The sequence below is a fragment of the Jaculus jaculus genome, chromosome 21, assembly GCF_020740685.1.
Source record: "Jaculus jaculus isolate mJacJac1 chromosome 21, mJacJac1.mat.Y.cur, whole genome shotgun sequence".
In the NCBI taxonomy this organism is placed as follows: Eukaryota; Metazoa; Chordata; class Mammalia; order Rodentia; family Dipodidae; genus Jaculus; species Jaculus jaculus.
In genome coordinates this window covers 5,741,085-5,760,718 of record NC_059122.1, presented here as the reverse complement: position 1 = coordinate 5,760,718, position 19,634 = coordinate 5,741,085, and positions in this window count along the sequence as shown.

Sequence of the window (19,634 nt, the reverse complement as noted above, 5' to 3'; positions counted from 1 at the left end):
TCCTTTGGCTTTGCAGGCAAACGTCTTAACTGCTAAGCCATCCTGAAAGACCCCCAGGGGGAGACCTTCACTCAAGTCTTGAGATAGCACGCACCCAAAGACACACAGGAGACCAAACTTGCTGCAAAAGCATGAGGCTTTATTCGGGGAACCAGAGCGCTGGGGTCGACACGTATCTCATGCAGGAGACAGAGGAGTCGACCCTGAGCCCTATTGGGTGTTTCTTTTTATAGGGTTTTTAGCAAGGAAGGGAAAGGGGAGGGGGTTTCACAAGGGTATTTGCCAAGCTTGCACAGTTATGTCTACATATCTTATTTGTGCATAACCAGAGTTTAAGTCCTTGGTCAGGCTGTCTTGGGAAACTATTTTATTATTTTGGTTTTTCTCAAAACTGTATTTTTGTTTATCCTCTTCCCGGGACATGAAGTTTAGGTTGACCCGACCAACCCATATCTTGGGCCACCCGCAGCCTATCTTTTAGCCTATTTTTGATTTACTCCTGAATATACAGTTCAGGCTGACCTCTAGCTGTAGTAACCAGCCGTTTCTTTACTAAGTTTACTTTAAAATTTTCCATCCTGCCTTTCAATCCCTCCAGCCCCAGGCCTGGGTTTTTCTACTGTCCTCAAATATGCTCCAGGAAGTTCTGTATCACTCTCTCTGGCCACATGTCAGGGTCACTGTTGATTTAACAACAGCCCACCCTTTCTCAGAAGTCCTGCCTGCCTCTCCAGGAAAATGAAATTCAGGCCTAGTTAGGGCGGCACCTTACTGAAACCTGTCATGGCGTCAGTTTGGTCCCTTCATTTTCTCCAGTTCTTGCCATTCTATCCAGGGGTATTTACTTATTTATTTGTTTATTTATTTATGCTTGTTTGTGTGTGTGGGGGGTTGTTTTAAACCTTGCTAAATGAGATCCTCAATTATCTTATAAAAGATGAAATTTAGCAGGGCTTTGTGGTGCACGCCTTTCATCCCAGCACTCTGGGAGGCAGAGGAAGGAGGATCGCTGTGGGTTCGAGGCCACCCTGAGACTACAGAGTGAAATTCCAGGTCTGCCTGGGCCAGAGTGAGACCCTACCATGAAAAACCAATAATAATAATAATAATAATAATAATAAATAAAGATGAAATTTAATTTGCAAGTACTTGGGAAGACAATGCATGTGGTCTGAATTAGAGACTGGCAAGCGTGGCTTAGGCTTACTTAGAGGGCATCACGTCCCTCCACAGCAAAGGAGAGAGGACACGAACGTCTTCCAGCACTCACTGATTCCTGGGACCGCTCAGGCATGTATTCCATTCAGGTGTGTACCCATTTATGCAGTTTACCCACGCTTATGTTGGCTCACTTGACTTCCTATTTACTGGGTGTTAGCATCGATTTAGGCACAAGGATACGAAGATGCAAACAGTCTCAACCACACGGGTGTGCCCAGGTGTGTGTGTGTGGGGGGGGTCCCGCTCCATGGCTGGAGAGAGGTTGCTCAGTGTTACAAACAGGCAGGGCTCTGAAGGATAGGGGCCCTGTGCACTCCACCCCGATGGGTAGGGAGAAAACAGATCCCTGGGGGCCCCCAGCAGAGGAGACAGTGAGTTTGGGGGTAGGAGACCCGACCTCCCCCCCCCCCCGGCCGAGGATAAGGCATTCTTTCACTTGAGAAATTGTCTTGGTCTAAAAATGGAAGGTGAGGGCTGGAGAGATGGCTTGGAGCTAAGGCACTTGCCTGCAAAGCCAAAGGACCCAGGTTCGATTCCCCAGGACCCACGTGAGCCAGATGCACAACTGGGTGGGCGCATGCGTCTGGAGTCTGTTTGCGGTGGCTCTGGCATGCCCATTCTTTCTATCTGCCTCTCTGTCTCCCTATCTATCTATCTATCTATCTCTATGTCAAATAAGTAAATAAATATCATTTAAAAAATGGAGGCTGGAGAGATGGCTTAGTGGTTAACGTGCTTGCCGGCAAAGCCAAAGGACCCAGGTTTGATTCCCCAGGATCCATATAAGCCAGATGCATAAGGTGGCGCATGAATCTGGAGTTCATTTGCAGTGGCTAGAGGCCCTGGTGTGCCCATCCTCTCTCTCTTTTTCTCTCTCAAATAAATAAATAAATATTTAAAAAGAAAGCATTAAAAAATGAATTGGAAGATGGGGTAGTGTGAAAAAATATTCTCAACATTTCAGATATCTGTTTCTCCCTGACCCATATATTAGGTCACCTGATGGCTTGACCAGATGGTTGCCGCAGCCTATGACGTCCAGCTGTACCCTGGCGTGGCCAATCCCTCCTGGACGTTGGCTTTGATTGCTTCCTGGCCGCTGCACGCCCTCAACACAGTCCCTCCAGACCCACGTCCCAAACCTGTCTGATCGCCATCCCCTCCCTCCATGCCTCTGTGGAATCCACCATGAAGGCTGTGTTTAGAACCTTCAAGACTTCACTCAGGCCTCTCTGTCTTGGTCCATCCTCCTGGATCTCAGCGGACACCCAGGACTGAAAGGCTTTAGTGTCCCAAGATGTGCGTCCCAATCTCTACTCAGACATTAAAGAAGTTTCCAACCCTTTCCCTACCGCAAAAAAATGTCTGTCTACCTCGCACCATCCTGGGGTTAACGGGGCATGCTTAGTCAAGGCCTGGCACGTTGACCTCACCCACTGGAGTTATGGCATTTAACCACTTTTTGAAGTTTACAGTGTTACTACCCATGTCAGCCAATGGGTATGAAACTCTATGATACAGAAAAACCCTTTGATTAAAACTTTTTTGTTGTTGTTTTTTTTGTTTTTCAAAATAAGGTCTCACTCTAGCCCAGGTGGACCTGGGATTCACTCTGTAGTCTCAGGGTGGCCTCAAACTCATAGCGATCTCCTACCTCTGCCTCCCGAGTGCTGGGATTAAAGGCATGTGCCACCACACCTGGCTTCTTTTTATTTTATTTTTGAGAGAGAGTGGGCATACCAGGGCCCTGAGCCACTGCGAACAGACTCCAGACACGTGCGCCCCCTTGTGGCGCTTGTGCGACATTGCATGCTTAGGTCACTGTGCATCTGGCTCACGTGGTCTTTGGAGATTTGAACATGAGTTCTTGGACTTTGCAGACAAGTGCCTTAACTGCTAAGCCATCTCTCCCAGCCTTAAAGCTCTTATTTCTTTAAAGCATTTTGGTTAAAGCTATTTCTTACATGTGTCTCCATGAACATTTTTGTTTTTGAGGCAAGCTCAACAGACTGGATTCTTTTATGCTAGAGAGAGGGAGAGGATTGATGCGCCAGGGCCTCAAGCCACCACAATCGAACTCCAGATGTATGCACCTCCTTGCACTTGTGTGCGACCTTGCACACTCGTTTCACTGTGCGTCTGGCTTACGTGGGACCCGGAGAGTCGAACACGCATCCTTGGGCTTCACAGGCAAACGCCTTAACCCCTAAGCCATCTCTCCAGCCCCATTCATTCATTTCTATGATCATTCCCTCACTTAACATTTATAGAGTCCTCCTATTTTTGCTACCTGTCAAGCTTGGCACAGATGCTATGAAAGCAAATTTGAAAGGGCCCTAAAGAGCTCTTCACAGAGTCCGATGGGGAGGCTGAAAACTAGGAGGGACCGGTTATGTGCCTCCAAACATGGCTGAGGCATGTACCAGAAGAGCAGCCCTGTCCTCGAACCTTAGGAGGTGGGCTATGGTTCAGAAGTGCATGACCCGGAAGGAGCTGGGTCAGTCAGTCAGGCCAGCAGGTCTGCCACCGCTCAGGGTGACCAAGGAACCACATGGCGACGCTGTGGGCTAGCCAAGAGAATGCGTCCGAAGAACACAGTGGAGTCATGGAGGAAGATGCTTAGGAAATGTCTTACTTGACCATAGTCCTGGGTGGATTTCAAAGCCTTTGAAACACATCAATCCATCTCCTCCTTCTCCTCCTCCTTCTCCTTTTGGTTTGTCGAGGCAGGGTCTCACTCTAGCTCAGGCTGACCTGCAATTCACTATGTCGTCTTAGGGTGGCCTCGAACTCTCGGCGATCCTCCTACCTCTGCCTCCCCAGTGCTGGGATTAAAGGCATGTGCGCCACCACACAGGGCTCTTCGTCGCCCCCCCCACCAGAGGTTGAGTCTCCCTCTAGTCCAAGCTGACCTGGAATTCACTACGAAGCCTCAGGGTGGCCTCGAACTCACAGAGATATTCCTACCTCTGCCTTCTCAGTGTTGGGGTTAAAGGCGTGCACCACCATGCCCAGCCAATCCATCTTTTCATTCTCCCACAATCTTCAGAACACACTCAAACCACATGCAGCCCAAGGAATGCCGAGGGAGAGGTGCCAGGGGATGACGGGACACTCTAAAGATTAAGCCGGGCATGGTGGCACACGCCTTTCATCCCAGCACCCGGGAGGCAGAAGTAGGAGGATCGCCGTGAGTTCAAGGCCACCCTGAGACTCCATAGTGAATTCCAGGTTAGCCTGGGCTAGAGTAAAACCCTACCTCAAAAAAAAAAAAAAGGAGAAGATTAGCAAGCAGAGATACCCTGGCAGCACCATGTACACCCCCCCCCCCCCGTCTCCCATAACTCCACCCTAGCACCATGCCAAGGGGGAAGGTAGCTACCTTTCACTAGGGGGGAGGGGCACACCATTCATGATGTAATGTGAGTCAGTAGGAAAGACAGGATTTGTATTACAGAAAGTCATTCAGTAAACTTTGCTGAAATGCATCTCGCCCACAAGCTAGAGAGTCTGGCCAAATGCTGCTGAAGTGTTCAGGATGCCTTCAAAGTCATTCACAGCTGGAGGGCAAAGATGAGAAAAATCATGTGGGTGTGACCATAGACGCTAACCTGTTGATTAGAAACAAGCACGGGGTGGAGCTGGAGAGATAGCTTAGCGGTTAAGCGCTTGCCTGTGAAGCCTAAGGACCCCCGTTCGAGGCTCAATTCCCCAGGACCCACGTTAGCCAGATGCACAAGGGATGCGTCTGGAGTTCGTTTGCAGTGGCTGGAGGCCCTGGCGAGGCCATTTTCTCTCTCTCTCTCTCTCCCTCTTTCTCTGTCTGATGCTGTCAAATAAAAATAAAAATAATAAAAAATAAAAATAAAGCACGGATCGGAGCTGGAGAGATGGCTTAGCGGTTAAGGCGCTTGCCTGCGAAGCCAAAGGACTCAGGTTTGGTTCCCCACAGGTCCCCCCTAAGCCAGATGCACAAGGGGGCGCATACATCTGGAGTTTGTTTACAATGGCTGAAGGCCCTGGCACACTATCTGTCTGTCTATCTGCCTCTTTCTCTCAAATAAATATTTTAAAATATATATTTTTTTAAAAAGCACATGGGGCTGATGGTTTAGCAGTTAAGACGTTTGCCTGCAAAGCCAAAGGACCCATGTTCGATTCCCCAGGACCCACGTTAGCCAGAAGCACAAGGAGGCACACTCGTCCTGAATTTGTTTTGCAGTGGCTGGAGGCCCTGGCGCGCCCATTCTCTCTCTCTCTCCCCTCCTTCTCTGTCAAATAAATAAATAAATATTAATTAAAAAAAATAAAAGCACAGACAGGGCACAGGCAGGTGAGTATAAATGATCAGAGCCTGACGATAGATTTCTTTCTTGCACGTGGAGAAATCTGCACTTTTGAACAGAAAAGAGTGTGTTCCCATACCCAGAATCCACCCGGGGCCTGCTGCAGTTTCCAGCACCCTCCGAAGATAGGTTTTGAGAATCAGCACTTGAAAGTCTGCCCAGATCTTCCTAATCTTATTCATCTAACAAAGACATTTAGCAACTGCTTCAACCAGGGATCTTTTGTGTTTATTTACACTGTCATTCGCAACAGGCTGAAAAACACACCCTGGCCCTTCCTGGAGAAATTTTGCTCTCTATGAGAGTGTCTTACTCCTGGGCTTAAATACCCTCTGCCTCTTTGGTGTAGGTAAGCTTTAAAATATATATAATTTATATATATATACATATATATATATATGTATATATATATATATAAAATTAATGATATATATAAATTAATTTGTTTATTTGAGAGAGAGAATAAGCACTCCAGGGCCTCCAGCTACCGCAAACGAACTCCAGATTCATGCACCTCCTTGAGGGAATCGAACCTGGGTCCTTTGGCTTTTCAGGCAAGCGCCTTAACTGCTTAATCATCTCTCCAGTCCAAGTGTAGGTAAGCTTTGCTTGCCTCCCAGTAGGACCAGCAATGAATGGAAAGGATTTTGACATTGAGTATGTAGAAGATAGAAAGTATCCATTGCAGCCCAGATAAACTTCCCAACACGGGAAATCAACTAGAGACCTCACAGTAAGTCTGTCTCAGGGTTTATTGCCCAAGGCATCACAAGCGTGCAAGATAGAAACATCAGCACAGAGAAATCAAGTAACTTTCTCAAGGTCACCGCCAGCTGAGAGTCAAGCTTGGCTGTGGGGATTGGAGCAGAAAGTAGGCTGCTGCCTTCAGGGCTGGGGACCCCACTGTAAGGAAAGGGTAAGAGAAAAGAAAAAGAGAACCCCGGACTTGATCTCTACAGACAGACTGCTTATCGAGGGGTACAGAGAGAGAGGGGGGCAGCAGCCTTCCCACGGGATAAAGGCTGAAGGTCTGAGCTGGGCTGGGGTTCAAATTTATAGGAGGTTAATTATTATTATTATCCTTTAGTTTTCAGGGAGGGCTTCAGTCGCCACGGTTGTCCCCTAATCCTGGCACCAGCATCACCACCATAGCGAGTCCCAGACCTAAAAGGGATCAGAAGACCACACGAATAACAATTAAAAATTTAAAAGGACAGTCTTTATTCAGCCAGCGGGCGACTGTCCCCTCACAGCGAGGAGGAGAGCAGCCCTGTCCCATCTCCACAGTGAGTTTCTTTTTTTTTTTAATTTTCTTTTTTTTTCCTCAATTTTTATTAACATTTTCCATGTTTATAAAAAAATCCCATGGTAATACCCCCACCCCACTTTCCCCTTTGAAACTCCATTCTCCATCATATCCCCTCCCTGTCTCAATCAGTCTCTCTTTTATTTTGATGTCATGATCTTTTCCTCCTCTTATGAGGGTCTTGTGTAGGTAGTGTCAGGCACTGTGAGGTCATGGATATCCAGGCCATTCTGTGCCTGGAGGGAGCACTTTGTAAGGAGTCCTACCCTTCCTTTGGCTCTTACATTCTTTCCGCCACCTCTTCCGTAATGGACCCTGAGCCTTGGAAGGTGTGATCGAGATGTTTACTCAGTACTCCAGTCACTTCTTTCCAGCACTATGATACCTTCTGAGTCACCCCAAGGTCATTGCCATCTGAAAAGAGAAGATTCTCTACCCAAAGTGAGAGTAGCCTTAATATAAGGGTATAAATATTAAGAGAAGTGCTTACTGGGCAGTTTGATAAGCATAGTATATACATTTCTCAGACATCAGCAAATCCACGCTGAGTTTTTATTTATTTATTTTTTTCAGGGGAGAGTGCAAACGCAGTTCCCTTATTTTTATTTTATTTTTTTTGAGAGGGAGAGAGAGAGAGAAGGCAGATAGAGAGGGAGAGAGAGAGAACGGTAGCACCCGGGCCTCTAGCCGCTGCAAATGAACTCCGGACACACGCGCCATCTTCGTGCATCTGGCTTACATGGGTCCTGGGGGATCGAACCTGGGACCTTTGGCTTCACAGGCAAACGCCTTGGCCACTAAGCCATCTCTCCAGGCAAAGACCACATTCCTTCACAACGACCTATCCCTCCCTCTTCAATCATCCCCCTCCCTCCCAATTATCTTTTGCAAGAGCGAGCAGGCACGATTTACAAAAGCAGAATTTTGGGCCGGAGAGATGGCTTAGCGGTTAAGCGCTTGCCTGTGAAGCCTAAGGACCCCGGTTCGAGGCTCGGTTCCCCAGGTCCCACGTTAGCCAGATGCACAAGGGGGCGCACGCGTCTGGAGTTCCTTTGCAGTGGCTGGAGGCCCTGGTGCGCCCATTCTCTCTGTCTCTCTCTCTCTCCCTCTCTCTCTCTGTCTGTTGTTCTCAAATAAATAAATAATTTTTAACAAAAGAAAAAAAAGAAGCATGACTCCAGAAGTGATGCAGAAAGGAAAGGAAACCAGGAGAGCTCAAGTCGCCTTTTCCTAACTCAGAGTGACAGAACTGGTTCCCAGCAGCTCCCTCCTGCTACAGACAGCTCGCCAGAGGACATCCGTCGCCCGCAAACACCTCGCCAGTCTCCTGCCGCAGACGGGTACCCTCCAGATCTCCACGCTGCTGCCCCTCAGCTGAAGTGCCTGCCAGGCTGCATTGGAGAGAAGTGACGCAGATGGCCGGGAATGGTCCTGGGCACCAGGCTGGCGTGGGAGGAGGGGAGGAAGCCATCTCTCTATGTAGATAGACAGGGGCGCTCCCTCCAGCGGGGGTGGGGGTAGGGGGGGGTCCTGTCAGCCCCAGGTCAGCACTCAGAGACAGTAGTGTGGTGGAATGTGTACGTGCATGTGTATGTGTGTGTGTGTGTGTTTGTGTGTGTTGCTCAGGCGACAGAGATGTTGCTGGGAACCCATTCAGGCACCAGGGCAGGTGCATTCTTTCTATCAGCACTTGGAAAGCTGGTTCTGCAATGATTGTCTAGGAGCACGCCTCTCTCAAAGGTCTACACCCCATCACACAATCCTCTAAAAACCTGTCTTTTCTTTTTTTGTTTTGTTTTTGCTCTTTTCTTTTTTTTTTTTCATTTTTTTTTATTTTTTTATGTATTTATTTGAGAGCGACAGACACAGAGAGAGAAAGACAGATAGAGGGAGAGAGAGAGAATGGGCGCGCCAGGGCTTCCAGCCTCTGCAAACGAACCCCAGACGCGTGCACCCCCTTGTGCATCTGGCTAACGTGGGACCTGGGGAACCGAGCCTCGAACCGGGGTCCTTAGGCTTCACAGGCAAGTGCTTAACCTCTAAGCCATCTCTCCAGCCCTCTTTTCTTTTTTTTTAAGAATTTTTTTAAAGTGTATTTTATTTATTTATTTGAGAGAGAGAGAGAGAAAAGAGGCAGCTAGAGAGAAAGGGTATGCCAGGGCCTCCAGCCATTGCAAACAAACTCCAGACGCGTGCGCCCCTTGTGCATCTGGCTCACGTGGGTCCTGGGGAATCGATCCATGGTCCTTAGGCTTCACAGGCAAATGCCTTAACAGCTAAGCCAGTCCCTGGTTTTTTTCTTTTCTTTTCTTTTCTTTTTTTCTTTCTTTCTTTCTTTCTTTTTTTTTTTTTTTTTTTGAGGCAAGCCCAACAGACTGACCTTTTTTTCTAAAATATTTTATCTTTCATTTATTTATTAGCAAAGGAGAGAGAGACAATGTGAGCATGGGTATGCCAGGACCTCTATCCACCCACTGCAAATAAACTCCACCATGTGCATCTGGCTTACGTGGGATCTGGAGAATCGAACCTGGATCCTTGGGCTTCACAGGCAAGTGTCTTAACTGCTAAGCCATCTCTCTAGCCACCCTTTTTAATATTTTTTTTTATGCAAGAGAACAAGAGTGGGTGCAAGAGTGAGAGAAAGAGAGAGAGAGAGAGAGAGAGAGAGAGAGAGGGCATGCCAGAGCCTCCAGCTGCTCTAATCACACCCTGAACGTGTGGCCCACCCAGTGCGCACATGCGACCTTGCACTTGCCTCATCTTTGTGCATCTGGCCTACGTGGGACCTGGAGAATCGAACCTGGGTCCTTAGGCTTCGCAGGCAGGCGCCTTGACCGCTAAACCATCTCTCCAGCCCCAGGAAACCTTTCTTAAGGCCGCTTGCAAGGCTTTCAGGGTAGCTAGACTAGATAACCTGGCTCTGAGATCTAGGACCTTTCTAGAATGCTAAGTTGGGCTAAATTCTGCACGTGCTGGGCCCACCGAAACTCTGCAGCCCCAGTCATGGCAGGGGTGGCTTTGTCATGAGACTTGGGCGAGGCAGCTGAGGTCCCAGGTTCCCACAGATGCAGGGGACAGACAGACAGACGGGTGTGAATTCAGATTTCAGCCCAGCCCTCGGAGCGTGTTCTCGGGCCCTCTGGGCCTCCATTCTTCTCTGGGACAACCCTTACATTTGAAGGCAGGGGTGCCCCATTCCTCTGCACCCTTCCTTAAGCCCAGCTCAGGACAGGCCAATGACCCTGCCTCTTCCACGCTCACTACTGCCCAATTCTGACCAGGTGCTTCTTGCTGCTGTCCTAGGTGGGGTCCACTTACCGTAACTGTTAGGTCGGGTGGGCTCCCAAAATGGGGTCACCAAGGACAGCCGGAGGGCGGCAGGGACACAAGGAAGTGGGGCATCCACATTCCTCAAGGAGCCATCCAGCCACGATCCCTTCCTTGCCCAACAATGCCCCAGGTCCAGGCTTCCTGTCCCCTTATCTCCCAGGTCACCTGGTCACTTCTGGTCTCAGCTGTGTGAAATGGCTGATGTAAATCACAAAGGAGTTCCTTTCCCTTCCTTACCTTCCCCCAAAACTGAAGAGCCCTAGAAAGCCCAGTATCTGGAATCTCAGGTGGGCTGTGCTCCGCTCCTGAGAGTCTGTCCTGGCAGATCGTGACTTCAGCAGTACGCTGGTGGCCCTCTGTGCTCTGTGTCTACCAAGCTCACAGAGTCTCCCCTGCCTCCCCTGGGCCTTCTCCCCATTGCTATCCAGAAACGTGCAGGTCCCTTGGCCTGAAAGTCCCGCCCACCTTCCTGCTTGCTTACCACCACCTCCCAAATGGTTTTCCCCCAGCCTCTAGGGTTAAGGCCACAGCTTCTGAATGTCTCTCTGTCCAGCCTCTATCAGAAGGTGTTATTTTTCTATCCACAGATGTTTCCCGCTTAGCCAGAGTGTTACCACAATAGAGATCAGGCCTCTGTCCCCTCTAATCCCCAGGCCTGGCACGTGATGCAATTGTCAGCATCTGCATATCCAATATTCATAACCCCTGTCTGGCCAGTGGGGGGAAAAAATGTTTCCTGTTCATATGAAAAGACTATGTCTTCTCCTCACCAGCTCTGAGGACAGGACCCTGGACTTCAGTCAGAGGGACCCCCCCCCAATCCTGACTGAACCCCTTAACAAGTTTTAGGACCTCAGATAAGACACTTGGCCTTGCCCCATTTTGGTTTCCCATGTGTGAATTGGGAATCATGCCTACCTCCTAAGGGTCTGGTAAAAATTAAATGAGGTGGGCTGGAGAGGTGGCTTAGCGGTTCAGACGCTTTACCTGAAAAACCAAAAGACTCAGGTTCGATTCCCCAGGACCCACATAAGGTGGCGCAAGTGTCTGGAGGTCGTTTGCAGAGGCTGGAGGTCCTGATGCGCCTTCTCTCTCTCCCTCTTTCTATCTCTCGCTCTCAAATAAATAAATTAATTAATAAACTAAATAAATAAAAATTAAATGAGGCATGGTGGCGCACGCCTTTAATCCCAGCACTCGGGAGGTAGAGGTAGGAGAATCGCCATGAGTTCGAGGTCACCCTGAGACTCCAGAGTGAAACCCAGGTCAGCCTAGGCTAGAGTGAGACCCTGCTTTGGAAAACCAAAAAAAAAAAAAAAAAAAAAAAAAAAATTTAAACTAGGTGATTCAAATGGACCTGTTAGAACCCATGCAGAGTTCAGCCTGGAACACAGGAACTATTTTCACAATGGGACTCTTAGGAACAAGGACTAAATTAAATAGAACTGGACTGAACCCAGAAAAATACAATATTCCACTAGCTACAGAAATAAACCACGGAAGAATGGACTGAGCTCTGGGTAGACCCAGAAAGATCTCTGTCTTTGTTGGTTTAAAAAACAAAAGTGAGGTTTTGGTTAAAATGTTTAAAAAAAAAAAAAGAGTTTACTCCTATTACTCCTAGCTCACCAATCCCCCGAGACTTGTTTATTCTACAATGTTATAAACTATCATTTGTAACCTGAGGCTCTCCTGAGGTTCTTAAGGAGAAATTTGTCAAAAGCTCAATTTTATCTAAGGGCAAAAGGCCAAGGTTAAAAGGCTAAACTAGGGGCTGGAGGGATGGCTTAGCAGTTAAGGCGCTTGCCTGCAAAACCAAAAGACCCAGGTTCGATTCCCCAGGACCCACGTGAAGCCAGGTGCACAAGGTGGTCCATGTGTCTGGAGTTCTTTGCAGTGGCTGGAGGCCCTGGTGCACCCATTCTCTCTCTCTCTCTCTCTCTCTCTCTCTCTCTCTCTCTCTCTCTCTCTCTCTCCCTCTTTCTCAAATAACTAAATAAAAATAAAATATTTTTTTAAAGGCCAAGCTAGACACAAGCCCTCACCTTCCAACATTCTCACCGACATGACAAAGGTGACTCTCCTGCTGAAAGGCTCAGAGGCATTAGTGCTTAGAAAGCTCTTTTTGGAAGCCAAACAGCTTTCAGCTTCCCAGCCACCACTGCGAATGGCTGGCAAGAGCTTTTGCCTGCAAAAAAAAATATACAGTCTCCTACATGAAATCTGCAAGAAAATGGAGCCTTTAGACATTAGTTTTCAAATATTATTACCGCTCTATAAATACCCGACGCCCACAGTGTATCAGGCGCCACGTGGGAAATATTGCATTCATCTGGAGATTTTCTTAAAAGACACATAAACAGTGCCATACGCCAGTCATCTTGGCTAATATTTGCATGCATGCTGCAGAAGCAAAGATTAGCTGTGTCAATATGTATAGAAAAATTGCACAAGAGAGTCTGTGGGATGTGTGTTCTCTATACTCATCACAGATATGTTAGGGCTGGAGAGATGGCTTGGCGTTAAGGCACTTGCCTGAGAAGCCTAAGGACCCAGGTTCGATTCCCCAGTACCCATGTAAGGCAGATGCACAAGGGGGCACATGCATCTGGAGTTCATTTGCAGTGGCTGGAGGCCTTGGTGTGTCTATTCTCTCTCTCTCTCTCTCTCTCTCTCTCTCTCTCTCTCTCTCTCTCTTTCTCTCTCTCTCTCATACATAAATAAATAATATTTTACTAGTTTCTTCACTTCTTTAAGAACTCTCTCATTCCTACAGTGCAGAAAGGTTATAGGAGGAGGAGTTACTATGGCAATGATCTGAGAAATGATCAGGGATTCCTAGGTCTCTGGTTGGGGCCATTTAGGTCCTTTACAACTAAAAAGAGAAGTTATAGCAAGCCCTTTTTGTGGAGATTTGAATAAGATGTCTTCCATAGCCTCATGTCATTGGAATGCTTGGTCCCCAACCATTGGTAATAAGAAGCAAGATAGAGGGCTGGAGAGATGGCTTAGTGGTTAAGCGCTTGCCTATGAAGCCTAAGGACCCTGGTTCAAGGCTCGATTCCCCAGGACCCAAGCAAGTTAGCCAGATGCACAAGGGGGCACACGCATCTGGAGTTCGTTTGCAGTGGCTGGAGGCCCTGGCGTGCACATTCTCTCTCTCTCTCTCTCTCTCTCTCTCTCTCTCTCTCTCCATCTGCCTTTCTCTCTCTGTCTGTCACTTTCAAATAAATAAATAAAAATGAACAAAATTAAAAAAAAAAAAGAAGCAAGATAGAGGGCTGGAGGGATGGATGGCTTAGCAGTTAAGGCATTTGCCTGAGACTCCAAAGGACCCAGGTTTGATTCCCCAGGGCCCACGTTAGCTAGATGCACAAGGGGGCGCACGTGTCTGGAGTTCGTTTGCAGTGGCTAGAAGTTCTGGCATGCCCATTCTCTCTCTCTTTCACTGTCAAATAAATAATACTTTTTTTTAAAAAAAGAAGCAAGATAGAAAGTACCCACTGGGGCTTAGAGAGATGGCTTAGTAGTTCAGGCATTTGCCTGTGAAGCCTAAGGAGCCAGGTTCTATTCCCCAGGACCCAAGTAAGCCAGACGCACAAGAGGGCCCATGCATCTGGAGTGTCCCCTTTGTCTCTCTCTCTCTCTCTCTCTTTCTGCCTCTCTCTCAATGTTTCTCAAATAAATGAATAAATAAAATATTTTTCTAAAAAAGTGCCCACAGGCTGGAGAGATGGCTCAGTGGTTAAGGTGCTTGCCTGCAAACTCATGTTCGACTCTCCAGGTCCCACGATAGCCAGATGCACAAAGTGACGCAAGGTTATTATTATTTTTTTTTTTACATGGTGTGCCCTAGAAGAAAAGTGTTTCTACTACTATGGCCCCAAGCAACAGTTTAAGTTTTAGACAAAGAGTGATATGGACTAAATCAGGGTGCCTGACCTTTTAATATTGCTACATTATGATGCTGTCCTCCACAAATGCGTCTGGCCACATTCATAACTATCTGTGTGTAGGCATGCATCTGCCCATGGGCTGCAGGTTGGGCGCACCTGGTACAGAACCGTGTTTCCCATCCCTGTGTTGAATTCCTAGCTTCCTCTTGTCTGCAGGAGGTGGTGATTAGATGACGTCATGAGGATGGGCCTCCCCTGATGGCATTCGTGCCCGTATAAGATGTGACAGTTGGGCTGGAGAGATGGCTTAGGTTGAGGCGCTTTCCTTCGACGCCTGGGGACCCATGTTTGACTCTCCAGATTCCACGTAAGCCAGACGCACAAAGGTGAGGCAAGCGCAAGGTCGCACATGACCACTAGGTGGCACAAGCACCTGGAGTTCCATCGTAGTAGCTGAGGCTCTGGTGTGCCAATTCTCTCTCACAGGTACACTTGCTCTCTCTAAAATAAATAAAAGTATGTGACAGGGGGCCAGAGAGATGGTTCAGCAGGCAAGAGAGCTTGTTGTGCAAGCATGATCACCTACGTAAAAAAAATAAAATAAAAATCAGATATGTTGGGCTGGAGAGATGGCTTAGCGGTTAAGCGCTTGCCTGTGAAGCCTAAGGACCCCGGTTCGAGGCTCGGTTCCCCAAGACCCACGTTAGCCAGATGCACAAGGGGGCGCACGCGTCTGGAGTTCGTTTGCAGAGGCTGGAAGCCCTGGCGCGCCCATTCTCTCTCTCTCCCTCTATCTGTCTTTCTCTCTGTGTCTGTTGCTCTCAAATAAATAAAATAAAAAAAAATTTTAAAAAATAAAATAAAAATCAGATATGTCTGTAACCCCAGTTCTGAGGGGGACACTTCTAGCTCACCAGTCTCCTGAGACTCTTTTTTTCTACAATGTTATTAACTATCATATGTAACCCGAGGCTCCCCCAAGGTTCTTAAGGAGATATTCATCAAAAGCTCAGCTTTAGCTAAGGGCAAAAGGCCAAGGTTAAAAGGCCAAGCTAGGGGCTGGACAGATGGCTTAGCGGTTAAGGCGCTTGCCTGCAAAGCCAAAGGACCCAGGTTTGACTCCTCAGAACCCCACGTAAGCCAGATGCACAAGGGGGCGCATGCATCTGGAGTTCATTCGCAGTGGCTGGAGGCCCTGGTGTGCCCATCCTCTCTCTCTCTCTCTCTCTCTCTCTCAAATAAATAAATAAAAATAAATTTTTTCTTTAAAAAAAGGCCAAGCTAGGCAAAAGCCCTCATCTGCTAAGATTCTCACAGACGTGAGAAGGTGACTTTCCTGGGCTGGTAAAAATGTCTTAGTGGTTAAGGTGTTTGAAGAAGCAACATATTGACGATGTGTTTTGTCCCTCAAGGTTTTAACTTTGGGAACCCAGGACAGAGTTCCTCTAATCTCAGAAAGGTTTCACTCTAGTCCACACTGACCTGGAATTCACTCTGTAGTCTCAGGGTGGCCTTGAACTCTCGGCGATCCTCCTACCTCTGCCTCCTGAGTGCTGGGATTAAAGGCGTGCGCCACCACACCCGGCTTTTAAATATATTTATTTATTTATCTAAGAGAGGGGGATAGAGAGAGAGACAGAGAGAGGCAGATACAGAGAAAGAGAATGGGCTCGTCAGGGCCTCCAGCCACTGTTAACGAACTCCAGATGCGTGTGACCCTTGTGCATCTGGCTTACGTAGGTCCTGGGGAATCAAACCAGGGTCCTTACGCTTCGCAGGCAAACACCTTAACCGCTAAGCCATTTCCCCAGTCCCCATTTTTTTTTAAAAAAAAAGGCATAGCCACACCTGGCTAAGATTTTATTTTTATTTGTTCATTTATTAGAGCAGAGAGAGAGAGAATGGGCACACCAGGGCCTGTACCCACTGCAACAAGCTCCATACGCATGTGCCGCCATGCATCTGGCTTACGTGAGACCTGGAGAAATGAACCTGGGTCCTTAGGCTCCTCAGGCACGCGCCTTAACCGCTAAGCCATCTCTTCAGCCCCCTGAATGCAGGCTTTTGAAAGTCTTTACTATCTGTCATTGGAGGAAAGAACTTTGAGGAGACTCTGGGTGGGGAAGGCACCTGCTCAGACCTAAGAATTTGGCCAGGAAAATTATCTCTATCTCTCCACTGCCTGAAGAGACAGCTGCTTGGTCAAAGAAGCTTTCAGGAGGGGACTGTCCCAACCACACCTCTCGAAGGGGTTCCTGGCACCCCTTTATTCCCAGACCCATATTTTCCAATAGTTGGGGTTTGTTTTTTTTTCCTTTTAAGTTTGGTTTTGGTTTAGTTTTTTTGGTTGTTTCTTTGTTTTGAGACAAGGTCTCACTTTTTATCCTAGGTTGGCCTTGAGTGTCAAAGCTAGCCTCAAGCTTTTTTTTTTTTAATGGTACATAAAAATTTCAGTTACTTTATTTAGATCAAACAGTAAGAAGCGTGGCAAACTGATGCAGAAATGTACCCATTAAGTCTTCCCATGCACACACGAAAAGGCAGTACAATCAATGCCTGGCTGTTTTTCAGGATGTCAACTATTAAGATAATAAAATCATAACGTTTTTTTTTAATATTTTTTGTTCATTTTTTATTTATTTATTTGAGGGCTACAGACACAGGGAGAAAGACAGATAGAGGGAGAGAGAGAGAGAATGGGCGCGCCAGGGCTTCCAGCCTCTGCAAACGAACTCCAGACGCGTGCGCCCCCTTGTGCATCTGGCTAACGTGGGACCTGGGGAACCGACCCTCGAAACGGGGTCCTTAGGCTTCACAGGCAAGCACTTAACCGCTAAGCCATCTCTCCAGCCCATGTTTTTTTTAAAAAAGATGATTTTATTTTATTTATTAGAGAGAGACAGAATGGGCACATCAGGGCCTTTAGCCATTGCAATTGAACTCCAGATTCATGTGTCACCTTGTGCGGGTCATGGGGAATCAAACCTGGGTCCTTTGGTTTTGCAGGCAGGCTCCCTGTGGTGGTTTGATTCAGGTGTCCCCCATAAACTTAGGTGTTCTGAATGCTAGTTCCCCAGCTGATGGAGATTTGGGAATTAATGCCTCCTGGAGGGAGTGTATTGTTGGGGTCGGGCTTATGGGCTTTATAGCCAGTTTCCCCATGCCAGTGTTTGGCACACCCTCCTGTTGCTGTGGTCCATCTTATGTTTGCCAGGGGATGATGTCCACCCTCTGCTCATGCCATTGTTTTCCCCTGCCATCGTGGAGCTTCCCCTCAAGCCTGTAAACCAAAATAAATCTCTTTTTCCCAGAAGCTGCTCTTGGTTGGGTGATTTCTACTAGCAATGCGGACCAGACTGCAACAGTAAAGTGGTACCAAGGAGTGGGATTGCTGCTAGACACCTGACTATGTGGCTTCAGCCTTTTGTAGCTGATTTTCAAGAGGAAAGTGGAAGGAGTTGAAACCTTGGCCTAAGAGATGCCTTGCAGTGCTGTAAGTACAGCTTGATGGTCTATCCTGGTCAGAGCTGCAAGACCTGAATGCAGTAAGAACTATGGACTGTGAGGTTTGGCTTATGAGGGTGAGAAAGAGCTTTGCTTGGACCGGGCTAGCAGTTTGTGTGAGAAGCTTGCTCTTGTGCCCGTGTCCTGAGAAGTTGTGCAGGGTTGCTTTGCATAGAAATGAACTGATGTGAGCAGAGGAATATGGCACAGAAAGAAAAATCTTTGGGTGAACTGCTGCCCGTTCAGCCGCAACTGAGAGATTACAACCTTTGAGACTGGGCTAGCTGACCTGCGCTGGGGCAACAGAAAGAATGTCGACTCTTTTGAAGGGGCCTGAGTGCTCAAGGAGTGTCCTGTTCTTCAAAGTCTGCTTTATTCCCCCCTGGATTAACAAATTGGCACCCTACCTGGTATCGTGGAGTATAAGAAATGCTGGAAAGAGGGTCATTGAGTTTGTAACATGGTCTTGTGTTTTGGAAATGGCCATGGGCAGTGTGAAGCAGGTTTGCTGGTTGCCTGCATAGAGACCCCATGGGGCCATGAGGATGAACCGTGGCTTGCAGTGGAGACCCAGTGGAGATGCCGGGACCATGAGATGGCTGCCAAGGAGCTGCCGGCCCCGATGAAGTTTCCCAGGACTGTGAGTAGCCTAGCTGGAGGGGCGGAATTGGAATGCCAGAGACTTGTTGATCGAACTTGAAAATTTGTCACTGGCTAGAGTTGCTGGACTTGAAGCTACAGAGTTTGATATTTGCCCTGGTTGTTTTAAATCTTGCATTGGTTGAATGTTTCTTTGCTATGCCCAATGCCATCTATTACAGGGTGAATATTTGTTCTGTGCCATTATGGGTTTTTTGAGGTTATATTTTGGTATTATGGCTCAGTTCAAAGATCTTAAACTATGGGGATGTATGAACATCATTGAGATTGATAAAAACTATGGGGACTTTTAAAATCAGACTGAATGCATTGTATTTTACATCATGTATGGATATCAGTTTATGGGGGCCAGGGGCGGAATGTGGTGGTGTGATTCAGGTGTCCCCCATAAACTTAGGTGTTCTGAATGCTAGGTTCCCAGCTGATGGAGATTTGGGAATTAATGCCTCCTGGAGGGAGTGTATTGTTGGGGGCGGGCTTATGGGCTTTATAGCCAGTTTCCCCATGCCAGTGTTTGGCACACCCTTCTGTTGCTGTGTTCCATCTTATGTTTGCCAGGGGATGATGTCCACCCTCTGCTCATGCCATCGTTTTCCCCTGCCATCGTGGAGCTTCCCCTCGAGCCTGTAAGCCAAAATAAATCTCTTTTTCCCAGAAGCTGCTCTTGGTTCGGTGATTTCTGCCAGCAATGCAGACCGGACTGCAACACTCCCTAACTGCTAAGCCATTCCTCCAGCCCTGTCCTGAAGCTTCCTAGACAGCCCAGGATAGGCTTCTACCCAATCTTCCTCCTCAGACCCCCCCCCCCCAGAGCTGGGCTTCCATATCCAGTTTATACACAGTTCTTTAGCAATGTTTTCTCTCTCTCTCTCTCTCTCTCTCTCTCTAAGAGGAAAGGCTTGGCCCTGCACTGGAGCATGGGTAAACTGACATATATCTTTATCCAGGAGGGCTGCTCAGCAATAAACCTCACATAGCATCAATGTGTCTCAAAGGCAGATTTTACATTAAAGAAGCTAATCACCAGGCTGGAGAGATGGCTTAGCGGTTAAGGTGCTGGCCTGCAAAGCCTAAGGACCCATGTTTGATTCTTCAGATCCCACGTAAGCCAGACGCACAAAGATGAGGCAAGCTCAAGGTCGCACGTGCCCACTAGGTGGTGCAAGCGTCTGGAGTTCGATTGCAGTGGCTGAGGCCCTGGTGCGCCAATTCTCTCTCTCTCTCAAATTAAAAATAAAATAAAATAAAATAAAATACAAATAATAAAATAAGCCAATCCTCGAAGGCTGCATGCTGTGAACCAGTTCTATATTCTGAAAAGAAAAAAATAATTCTACGCTGACAGACCAGTGTGGTCAGAGCCAGGCC